The sequence below is a fragment of the Salvia splendens genome, chromosome 17 (genome assembly GCF_004379255.2).
Source record: "Salvia splendens isolate huo1 chromosome 17, SspV2, whole genome shotgun sequence".
Classification (NCBI taxonomy): Eukaryota; Viridiplantae; Streptophyta; class Magnoliopsida; order Lamiales; family Lamiaceae; genus Salvia; species Salvia splendens.
This window is the reverse complement of record NC_056048.1, coordinates 12,087,315-12,098,856: the sequence shown is the minus strand read 5'-3', so window position 1 is coordinate 12,098,856 and position 11,542 is coordinate 12,087,315. Positions and strand designations below refer to the sequence as shown.

General features: G+C 35.5%; 1 long non-coding RNA gene across 1 annotated transcript; it reads right to left on the bottom strand.

Annotated features, from left to right (window-relative positions):
- Positions 1 to 952: 952 nt before the first annotated feature.
- LOC121774035 lies at positions 953 to 2,400 on the bottom strand. Its single transcript, XR_006044900.1, has 3 exons — positions 1,634 to 2,400; positions 1,466 to 1,532; positions 953 to 1,251 (listed from the first exon to the last, which is right to left on the bottom strand). It is a non-coding gene; the product is annotated as an uncharacterized LOC121774035 (long non-coding RNA).
- Positions 2,401 to 11,542: the final 9,142 nt, after the last annotated feature.

The following is an 11,542-nucleotide window of genomic DNA, read 5'->3' as shown; positions in this document are numbered from 1 at the left end:
AAAGGCAAAAAATCGGGGAGTTGATCAAGGGGAGTAATCAAGCAGTTATGGATGACCACTGGCTTCCAGAAGAAGGACACGTGAGGCTAATGAGCTGGATGGTGCGCATCATTCTGTTAGCAAGGACGACGTTCTAGAAGAGGACACGTGCTGATACATGAGACGCAAGGACGGAGCTGAGTCATGAATATGTTATTGAAAAGTGACGTCATTCTAGAAGGAAGGCACGTAGCAATGGATGAGTCGCTCGCTCAGAGCGTGAGCGAATATCCTCTGCCAAGATCGTTATCCAGCTGGAGATTGTGCGAAGTGCCTATAAATAGAGGATGTGTCACCATAAAAAAAGGGGAGCTCGTTTTACGTTTTAGTTTACGTTGTAGTTTAGTTTCCCAGTTCGAGAGATAGTTTAGATAGAGGAATGTTTAGTTAGAAAGTGCGACCGAAGGAAGCGCTACAAAATTTTCGATATCTGTCGGCGTTATCTCAAGTTTTCTGCCGAGGACCTCTCGGGTTTACTTGCTTTATTTTCCGAAGAGTTAGCTTAGTTTAAATCTTGCATTGTAGCTAAAGTTTCGATCTTTTTACATTCCGCATGTTCACTGTACTGTTCTGTTCTGAGATTTTAGTATAAAATCGAGTTATTTTGTTTTCGTTCTCGTGTTTACTGTTTTCAAGTTCAGTTCAGCTTTTTAATCTTTGACCAAGTGTTTAATCATGTTGAGTGACAAGGTGTTTCATGTTTTCCGTAGCATGCTTAGTTAGTTGAGTTCTTATTTTTAGCCTGACGTTTACTTGATCCAATGGATAGTTTACTTTGTACCTATTGTAAACTCAGTAGTTAAAACTCTCAAAATTAAAGCGTGGCAGCAGCCGAACCCTATTCACTACGCACACACTCGATACACTCGCTTCTCTGTGGGGTCGACCCCGAACTTGCTGCTTTGCTGTTAAAGTAGTGCAAATTGGGAGTTATATAAATTACATTGGTTGGCTGGCGAGAGCGAGATCGCCTTGATCAAGTGGCAACGACATTTGCTAACTGATCCATCCGGTTCAGTTATCTTCCATATAGCTTGATCCACTCACTCGAGACCTAGCCCGCCAATTCCTATTACAGAGGCACAATAGTCGAATCCACAATTACAATTATATCCAAAATCAGCTGCAGCATCTCTTCCACCTCGTTGCGCTACAGCTCCATCTCTTCCACCTGTTGGACCTTGGGCCGTACCCAATTTTGATACCCGACGACTGAAATTTTGTCAATGCATATCCTTTTGTTAGTTTTGCTATTAAGCTATCAAACTAAACCAAGAAGACTACAGATATCCCTTCGTATGCATGTCAAGTTCTTAGCCACGAGCATCAGATGAGAACTCACACACGGTATTTATATCTACACCACCTTCCTATTTAAGATGATCTAATATGAAAAACAATCACACAACGAGCATCAGTGACTAACCTCGTTAGACTAAAAAACACCTTCCTGGATCTTCTGAAGTATCCTGGTGGCCGTGTTAGTGAAAAGCCTATACAGAAATTACAATACAAGTAAATGGAAACCAAAATCACTATCATAATGCGGAAGTAACATAACATAAAAGGGTTGTTTATTTGGGTTTTGAAGTACCTCCTCTACATTTTGCGCTGTTCTTGCAGATGCCTCCAAGAACAGAAGTCCATTTTCTTTTGCAAACTGTTCTCCTTCCTCTTTGCTTACTGCTCTCCTTTGAGCAAGATCACTTTTATTTCCTACAACTATGATTGTCATATTTGGATTTGCATGCTGCTTAACATCTTCAAGCTAGCTTGCGAGGTGATTAAAAGTCTCCCTCCTAAAATAGTTTGTATCAGCTTGCTGAACTATTTGAATGCATTATATGCGAAAGGAAATGGTAAATATGGCTAGAGCATAGTCCAATCTCAAATATACATTTGTCAGTTTCATACTTCAACTCTATAGAAGATTGAATTTCGAGAATGAATGAAATTATTGCATTGCATATCATTTACTTTCAACAAAAGAAGAATTTCTATGTAACTCCCAATTCATCTAGTAGGGGCTACACTATATTTTTTTATTGTCAAAATATATACTTTCTCTATCCCATTAAGTGAGTCGTATTCTTTTTTTTTTTGTCTTCTGACTATAACTGAGTAATTCCGTTTTTAGCAAAATACAAAACAACACAACTAAACATTATTTTTCTTAAATCTTATGCCCAAAAGAACGCTTCACTCATGGAAAAGGTATATAGGAGTATATATTATACATATAAAATAAACAAATGTAATCATAATTATAAAATTGCATATATAATGTCCAACACATACTTAACCAAGAGGAAAAAATATGTAATAAGCGTTATTTTACTTTTTAATAGTGCTAACACTTTCCCTAATTTCTAAAGAAACAAAAGTGCAAACATAAATAGAGTAAGATATAAATATTTATTATTTCCGGGCTTTACCTCTTTAATTTATTATTTCCCGTGTTTAAGATATAAATATCCATTAATTAATTTAAGTCTGCTATTTGACTTTAATTAATTAATATCTTTTTCCAAGAGTTGTCTAGTTCAAAATCTTTATTTATTATTCTGGAATAAATTCCAACCGGCCGGGTTTCTGAATAATAAAACATTTTTTGAACACCTCTTGAGGATATTATCAAACTGGACTCACCCAGCACACGATTCATTGCAATAACAATACTAGCAACTCTAGACATTGATCACCACTACCCAAGATACCATGATTCTTGGATTGTGAAAAATCTGCACCATTTGATAAATCAAAGTAGTGCATAATCAATATCGTATGCTCAATGTTATGTCAACAATGATTAAGAAATAACAATCACCGAAACCTCGTCTTTCAGTAAATATCAAGAAAGACTTATCTCAACTGTTAGATCCTTCAGTGCTATACCACACCAGTGTCGTTTATTTCCTAAGGTAAGGAAACATGCGGACTGACACTGCAACCTTTCACGATAGGTAGCCAAAGCCTATCTAGGTTGTGAAATTCTATTTCTCTTCTACAAAGGACTGACTGCGTCACCTTCTGTGAACATCGTTCACGACTAGTCTACTACGTAGAGGAATTAGACTAATTTGCTTCTTATACATTTAAATGTTTTAGATACATCTTATAAATGCACAAGCAAACATCAATGCGACAAAATTACTTCTTCTCGCCTTGGGATAAAAGTGGATTGTAGAGTTTATTGTATACAAGCAATTCTTGTAACGCCCGTACTTTTTATGGAAGATGACACGCGTAAATCGAGGAACGATCGAAGAAATTATATTTGGAACAACACCAAATATAAGTCGTGACGTTAAGCGTTCTTTAATTTTGTGAATAACAAGATAACGAAATTAATTAAAGCTCCGTGAATTTTAATTATCGAAAGAAATGCGAGAAAATAAAGTGTATAGTTGGGTCTCTCAAATTAAATTAGAGCCCAATGAGTATATAAAAAGTGGCTTGGGCCGACCCAAATAAATTCAAATCAAGTCCAAATGTCCTTAACAATTTTAAAAGAGTGTTGGGCCATCAAATTCCCATATATATATATATATATATATATATATATATAGCCCAACTCCACAAATAATTGTTGAGCCAATTCATTCATTTTGCAAGCCCAAATTTTTCCTCTCTCTTTCTCCTGCGCCAACTTCTCCATCCATGGGGACTCTCCAGCTGCAAGTAACCTTCCACCCTCCATCTTCCACAATTCAATTCTGCAAAATCAAAGGTCACACAAATTTAATTCTAGGATTCATTTATCTCCTCTCCTACCGTTTCACTTCAACATTCTTTTGTTCAACAAATACAGAGAGAGCCGAGAGAGATACAGTGGAAGGAACTACTGCCATTTTGTTTTCCCATACGTTTCACAGTCAAATTCATAGCAACGAAGGTATAAATCCATTTCCTTTTATCGATGTTATTCATATCATGTTCATCATACATCACTCTCACTCATAATTTCCTTCAACAATCAAACTCCAACAAGCGAATGCCCATCACTGTGTAATCGAAGCTAAAAACGAAAAGAAACATAATTGAATGAGAACTTATCTTTCGGGGTTGTGCGGGGCTGTTCGGGTTGGGTTCGGGACGTTTCGGGACTGCGCAGTAGCTGTTCGGAGTTTCTCGGGGCGGCGCGGTGTCGTTTCGGAGGCTGCCGAGCAGTGAGTGGAGGAGCAACAACGGTGAGGCGCCTGCCCGGCGTTGCTGTTCGGCTGATCGGTACAGCAGCAGCTCTTCCGGCGACGATGGCAGCAGCCTGACTCCACAGTGGCGGCGAATCGCTGCAGAAGACTGACCTGGTGACGGCTGGGAGACAGCAGCGGCATCGCGTCTTCTTGGCGAGACAGCAACGGCATCGTGACGTCGACGGTGGAACGACGACGGGGCAGCCGGCGACGCAGAGGAATCGTCAATTTTCGCCGAGGAAGGGAGGGAGAAGAAGCTGCTGTACAGTTTTCTAATTTGGGGATCCATTATGAATTAGGGATTTGAAATGGGATTGGGTTGTGTTTTGAGAAGAAGAAATGAATTGGGGGAAATGAATTGACCGATGGAAGTAGAGGAGATGTTTTGGGTTTTTTTTTTCTTTTTCTTTAAATTGGGCCTTGTTGATTGATTAAGGAGAAATAAGGTTTGGGATTTATTTTAATGTGGGCTATTTCTTTTGGGCCCACTAATAATTTAAATGGGAGATATAAGGTGGGGAAATAATTAAGGCTTGGGCCTTCTAATTAAATCTTTGGGCCGATAATTTAATCGTGAATAATGATTTAATTAAATCCCGGAATAATTTGAAGCACGAATAATACTACCCAAGTGCGAAGTAAAAGTATTTACGAGGAGAAATAATTGCGATGAATTAAGTATGCGTTTAAATAATTTTAGGAAATTTATTTTCGACGTCCCGGAGAAGACGAGGAGCCAACGGAGGAAAGAACGAGCGTAAGCGGCCGACCGGCATCGCACGCGACGCCTTGGGCGGCCGCCGAATAACCGAAAATGCACGAAAACCGAGAAAATGAATTAAAAGATTTAATTAGAGTGCATGCATTCTAAAATGTCTTCGTTACCGAGATTGATGTGAACTTTATGTATTTACTGAAAAGGTGGTTCGCACGCACGCTAAAGTCGGAACGAGGAACTTTTTACGGAAATCCTAAGCTTTCGAGGTGGGCTTTATTACTTAAATTCTTTTATTTTGAAATGATATTTTTATGGTGAAATAAGGGTGGTTTAAAATAGTATGTCATGCCGTATTTTATGTTTTGAATTGCCTATCTGATTGTCTACTGGGATAATATCCTACTAGACTTTTATAGTTAACGAATTCGGGTCTGACTAGGGAGTGAGTCGTCCCCTAGGTCGGCCGGTCCAGTGATCGAGTTTGTGATCACATTCTCGTTTCACATGATAGCTCAGATATGGTACATGATGGGGGATGATGATTGTCAGCGCTGACACTTTTAAAGGAATGATTTTGGTGTCTCTCGGTCTTTTTAAAGTAAAATCCGAGTTTCACTCTATGATGGCTTGACATAACTTAAATGATAAATGTATTTCGGGCATGAGTTCACTGAGTGCATCAAGTACTCAGCCCCTGCATATGTTTTCCCTATGTGCAGGTTGAGCGTGGACGGAGGACGGAGGATGTTGAGCATTGGACAGAGACAGTATTCAATAAATGATCTGGTTGCTATTGTGTCTTCATACATAGTAGTAGCTAACTCTCAAATGCTTCCGCTATGCCAAGTTATAAGAATTTCCTTGATTTCCTTGGAATTGTTAAACCATGTCATTCACGTTATGTACCTTCGGGATTTGAAACTTTGATTGATAAATGTAAATTTCATCTTTTGATCGATATGTCGTACTCCTTTTGATTGTTCCCCCTTCTTCCCCGCTTCTCAAATCCCCCATTAGTCACGATTCCCCGCGCTTCCTATCCTTAGAAAGTGCGGTCGTGACAATTCTATCCGTGCAACATGCTCGAAATATGCTTTTCAGTATACCAATCCTAACAATCTCCCACTTATACTCAAAATCATGCTTTCGAGTATACCCACTGCCAAAACTCTCCCACTTATACTCTAAGCAGGTCTCGCCATGATACATCGAACTACCGTACTTTTCACCTCATGTGTAAAACATGTTGCCATATAGGCATTTTGTGAAAAGTTCTGCCAGGTTGTTCGCTGATGATATCTTGGAAACCATAACGTCTTGCTGCGCACTTGATCCTTAATTAATTTCATACTTCATTTCTATGTGATTGCTTAGCTTTATCAGATCGTGTTTCCCTCGAGTTAGACATATGACTAGAGTAATTATAACAAAATATAATGCTCATACACATACTCGGAATCACGGTCAAAGCTATTAGGAAGTTACTGAGATTAACAACTACCTTAGTAGTTTCTAATGAAACCACACTTGTAATTTTCATGATAGAGTGTGTGATGTAATCACACTCCTTCATGACTCAGTTTTCCACTCCTAACGTTAACACATAGTCAGAGGATAACTCGATCATCATTCAAGTATAAAACCGAGTCGATGTAACCTAAAGGACATAACATGGATGTCTTGTAAACTAGAGCATACTGTTTAGTCTTTTTCAAGTACTACAGTATATTCTTTACCCAATCCAATGTCCTTGGCCATGGTTAAAATGATATCATGCTTCTATGCCAACGGCAAAGCTAACATCTAACTTAATACACATCATAGCACATATGAGACTTCCAATTATGGAACTTGTCTCATTCTTCTTGATCTCATTCAATGTCGAAAAACACTTGACTAGAGACAAAATAATTCCGTCTAGAAAAAGAAAAACCTTTTCTTGGAATTTTCAATGCTAAAGTGTCTAAGTATTGTGTTGATGTAGGATTCTTTAAGAAAACATACATTCTTTTTCTAGCAATCTAATGACACAGATGCTTAGAATGTAACTAGATTATCTTAAATCCATCATCCTTAAACTGGGTAGACGACCAGTTTCCTACGCTAGATAACCCTCTTAGTTGTTTATCAACTTTTATAGATGTCATCATCGTAGAGTACCAAGAATACCAAATATAGTGCACTTTCAACTTTCTTGCCATGTATTACATAACCATTAAGATGTTCCATGCAGATGATCTCCTCAAGACTTCTACTTAAAGAAAACTGTCTTGACAATCATAGTACATACATCCTAATTTATGTAGGCTACAATAGACAATATACAGATCGACTTAGGCAAAAATGGCAGGCGAGAATATAATTCTCTGTTGGTATAACCCTTTGCCATTATTCTAGCCTTTTGAGATCCATGCTTACACTAGCAGGTCCACTAGCTCCCACTGACTGAAATAGTCCATGGGTAGTATCGCAAGTCTTGCAAACATTCTTGTCTATTTAAGATTGTTATTCAGAATCTATCATCTTATCAAGAATGTTTATCTGAATAAGTCATTGCGTCCTTGTAGTTACAGGGATTATGTTCAAGTTGATCTAAGACTGAGTCTTAAGACTCTTTTAGACCCATGAACTTATTATGTTCGCAAAGAACGCTCCCACTACGACACGACTCTTACAATCTTATGTACAAACGTTGATTTTCTTAGTGCATAAGTTTCTAATGGTATGATTTCTTGGTTAAGATGGAAAATAGATATTCTCATTATCTTGAGAATTATCATGTTTGTTAGGCTTGTAGTTCTCCTCATAATCTTCATCAAAGAATCTAGTATTCGCGTAATCAAACACATATCTTGCCGTGAAGATTATAGAACCTGTACATTTTCTATCATTTGGGACAACCTTAAAACATACCTCAGTACACAACTCCAATTACTTGGATACCTTTTCCAAAACATGTGTTGGAATAACTCCACACCTTGAGATGTGTTGGATTAGACTTGCCTCTAGTCCACAACTCGTGTGTTGTAGAAGGTACTGATGTTATGGTAGTTTCTTTAAGGTATAACTCATTGTTTCCAACGTATATCCCATCAATGATAAGGTGTTATTGAGTAAAACTGTTCACTTATCGAACTTGGCTTCGAGAGACTTCGATATCTTCTTATATGACTATCCCAATCTTTAGAAGAATGATTGGAGTAGTCAACTGGGATTTAACTCTCACTACTGATCTTAACTCATTTACTCGTGTCCTATGGTGTAAACCATTGAGACTTACTAGTCTTTCTATGTTGCATCTCTATAAGTATTCTGAATCCCTTGAACCACCAAAGGATTCTAACTTATAGTGCATCAACCGAACTTTCTTGACCTTCAAGCTATTTAACAAGCAAGTTGTTAAAATCTCGATAGTCACTTGAGTTAGACAAAATCAGTTTGAACAATTACTAAGTACTTTCTTGGCCTTATGATTAAGTACCATAAATATTTTATCATTCATTGTTTAAGAAGTTGAACTATGGCGTTAAACTCAATCTTTTTGCAATTATATTGTTTAGATACTATGATGTATAATTTATTTTTCTATGGTACTATGATAGATATTCGATCCACATTTCTCAATAATGCAAGCATTATCAAATGACATTGAACATCGTAGAATCATAAATGAGTTGAATATAAATTCATTCTAAACAAGACTGTACCAATAAAACAAAATCTCTAACATCAAAACAAAACAATAAAGTGAGCATAAATAAATAGCTCCCACTGCAACAACTGCCCAACTGGATTTAGATCTCTCTTTAGAAGTTGCATTGTTATCTAAGTCATTGTCCTTTATATAAGAGGTCAATCCGACTTACAATGTATCTTCTCTTTGCCTTTTCACCAAATATTTCTTGCCTCTATAGCTTTCATTGATGACAATTCAGCTCTTCCATCTTTCCATTGCTAGTCTTCTGTTCGATTGAACTAAGACATAGGAAAGATGCAGCCTTAATGAATTCGTCAACTATCATGTTATCTTCCTCCAAAAGTAATAAAGTGAATACAATGCCGAAAGTTTCCAACTTTTCAGTAACAACCTTCAAATAATCACTTCCTATTACATTTGGCGATGAACTGAGTGTAGAAACTATTTGAGTAACTGAATCAGAAGATTCTTCAAAATATTCTAACTCTCTTGGATGTTTCAACAGAATCTGGACAACGTCCTCATTGGATATTCCTTTATCATCGATATAAACCAAGACTTGTCTCACTACTTAAAAGAAAGTAGTTTGACCTTCTATCTCAAAGAACTTGTCAGGCACATGCATTAAATGCATTCTTAAACTTTCTTTATAGAATTTTGTCAAGGAAATAGAGGACAAGAATTGGTGAATACAAACTTTAAGTTTTCAGCAATGAGAATCTTATCCATTTTATATTTCCAGTCTACATAATTTTGGCCTTCGAGTTTGATTTCTTTAAGGTTCGCAGACATTATTAAGAATTTTGGCTGAGAAGAAATAAAACTATTTATCACATACTATGCTTGATACATAATTGCAAACAACCACAAAACAATGTATGTATCTCGCAACTGTCAAAACCAAAATAAGTACGCCTCTAGGGAGGTCATACAAATTCGGATTCCAACAATTTCCTGGTCACAATACCGACGGATAGTCCAGAGACCACTAAGGTGGCATTGCCGCCAAATATTTCCTAAGCATTTACCATAAATATTTGCATCTAGGAATTTCATTTATGTTTTGATACTCCTTCTAGGGAAGGTCGTACGCCACTAACAAAATTCCATAGCTATCTTATAAATATGTTTAAACACATGAACTTGCAATTTCACAGGATTATGGCTCCCACTAGGGTGGGTCGCGATAATATTAGAAACTCGATTCTAGTTTAAACAATTTACTATTAAGAAGTCTAATCTTATGAACTTGCTATTTCGTAGGATTATTGCTCCCACTAAGGTGAGTCGCGATAATATTAGAAACTGCTTCATATATAGACCAATTTATGGAGACCATATACAACACACTGTTGTAATTATCGCATAGTCATTTTAAACATGGTTTTTGCATAATTATCACATAAGCAGAAAGGGCAGATAATCCACTTAAACTAGATTAACACCAAATAAACAGATAAATCTATTTACTTCATGGTAATTAATCACACTGGATAATTATTGAAATTATTTAATAAATCTAGGGAGATTTAAATAAATAATTAATTCCTTATCTTATCCAAAATATGAATTTCGGATTTGATAAATTTATCTTGGATAATGACTATCCAAATTAATTTAGGATTTATCTAGATAGAGTTGAATCTATCTAAATCCTTTTTGGGATTATTCTAGAATGATCTTGGATTATCATTATCAAAATTGTACTAGGATATTTCAGGATAGAAACAAATCTATCCAAATCCATAAGATAAAATCCTATCACTCTAAGATTTAAGAAAATCTTAAATTATTTAGAATAAGAAACTAGAATATATCATATCTATTAGGATTTATTCTAGATAAAATTAACTTTATCAAAATCCAATTAGATTAGGATTATCTTGTATTATCTTTATCCAAATTTATCTAGGATATTTTCTAAATAGAAATAAATCTATTTATATCCATAAAATTAGGATAAACTAGAATTAATATTAATTAATTCAACTAGGATTTAACTAGATAGAACTAAATCTATCTTAAATCCAAAAGATAATACAATAGTGGATTAATAATTATCTAAATCTACTTAGATATATTCTAGATAGATATGAATCTATCAATATCTATAAGATATAGATAAACTTAATTATCTAAATCACAGGGATATTTTCTTAATAGAATTAAATCTATAAATATCCACAAGATAAAGATAAACATGGATTTTAATATCCAAATCTACTAAGATGTATTCTAGATAGATATAAATCTATCAATATCTACAAGATACGGATAAACTTAATTAAAATTTATCTTAGTCTATCTAGGATTTATTCACATAGAATTAAATCTATATAAATCCATAAAACAAAATAAAATTAATTATTATCCAAATATATCTAGGATTTATCTAGATAGAATCAAATCTATCCAAATCCATAAAATAAGGATAAAATCCAAACATAATTAATTATTTATCTAGTCTATCTTGGATTTATTTACATAGAATTAAATCCTACAAAAATCCATAAGACAAAATAAAATAAAATTAATTATTATTATCCTAATTTATCTAGGATTTATCTAGATAGAATTTAATCTATCTAATCCATAAAATAAGGATACATATCTAATTAATTCATAATTTAATTAAAAATTAAATTTTAGATAATCCACTTAAGATATATTCAAATATTATTCTAAAATCATATCTTGAATTATTTATCTTAAATTATTTCCAAAATTGAATCTAAGGATTCGGAAACCCTAATCAAATTTGGAAAACGAAGTCACGGAACGAGGCGATACGACGTCGCGCGGGTTCCATCCGCGCGATCGTCGCGCATAGGGTAAACCCTAATCTTGCGTCGTCGAACTCGAGTCCGGGAAACTGCCCGCGAAGGGCTCCCACTC